Raw genomic sequence first — 1,203 nt, forward strand, 5'->3', positions numbered from 1 at the left:
AAGCTTAGAGTGGAAGTCCAAACCTTCAGACAGAAGGAAGGAGAATCCCTCTATGAAGCTTGGGAAAGATACAAACAATTAATCAGAAAGTGTCCCTCTGATATGCTTTCTGAATGGAGCATCATAGGTATTTTCTATGATGGTCTGTCTGAACTGTCCAAGATGTCTTTGGATAGCTCTGCTGGAGGATCTCTTCATCTGAAGAAGACGCCTACAGAAGCTCAAGAACTAATTGAAATGGTTGCAAATAACCAATTCATGTACACTTCTGAAAGGAATCCTGTGAACAATGGGACAAATCAGAAGAAAGGAGTTCTTGAGATTGATACTCTGAATGCCATATTGGCTCAGAACAAAATATTAACCCAGCAAGTCAATATGATTTCTCAAAGTCTGTCTGGAATGCAAAATGCACCAAGCAGTACTAAGGAAGCTTCATCTGAAGAAGAAGCTTATGATCCTGAGAACCCTTCAATGGAAGAGGTGAATTACATGGGAGAACCCTATGGAAACACCTATAATCCTTCATGGAGAAATCATCCAAATCTCTCAAGGAAGGATCAACAGAGACCTCAACAAGGTTTCAACAACAATAATGGTGGAAGAAACAGGTTTAGCAATGGCAAGCCTTTTCCATCATCTTCTCAGCAACAGACAGAGAGTTCTAAGCAGAACACCTCTGACTTAGCAACCATGGTCTCTGATCTAATCAAAACCACTCAAAGTTTCATGACTGAAACAAGGTCCTCCATTAGAAATTTGGAGGCACAAGTGGGTCAGCTGAGCAAGAAAATTACTGAACTCCCTCCTAGTACTCTTCCAAGCAATACAGAAGAAAATCCAAAAGGAGAGTGCAAGGCCATCAACATGGCCGAATTTGGAGAGGAGGGAGAGGCAGTGAACGCTACTGAGGAAGACCTCAATGGACGTCCACTGGCCTCCAATGAGTTCCCTAATGAGGAACCATGGGAATCTGAGGCTCCCACTGAGACCATAGAGATTCCATTGGATTTACTTCTGCCATTCATGAGCTCTAATGAGTATTCTTCCTCTGAAGAGGATGAGTGATGAGCGGATAATTTATACGCTTTTTGGCATTGTTTTTAGTATGTTTTTGGTATGATCTAGTTAGTTTTTAGTATATTTTTATTAGTTTTTAGTTAAAATTCACTTTTCTGGACTTTACTATGAGTTTGTGTGTTT

At 40.5% G+C, this 1,203-nt stretch overlaps 1 non-coding gene across 1 annotated transcript; it reads right to left on the bottom strand.

Annotated features, from left to right (window-relative positions):
- On the bottom strand, nucleotides 1–108 carry LOC112713344 (small nucleolar RNA R71). Its single transcript, XR_003158318.1, has one exon. It is a non-coding gene; the product is annotated as a small nucleolar RNA R71 (small nucleolar RNA).
- Between the last annotated feature and the right edge of the window lie 1,095 nt (nucleotides 109–1,203).

This window comes from Arachis hypogaea, chromosome 9, assembly GCF_003086295.3.
Source record: "Arachis hypogaea cultivar Tifrunner chromosome 9, arahy.Tifrunner.gnm2.J5K5, whole genome shotgun sequence".
Classification (NCBI taxonomy): Eukaryota; Viridiplantae; Streptophyta; class Magnoliopsida; order Fabales; family Fabaceae; genus Arachis; species Arachis hypogaea.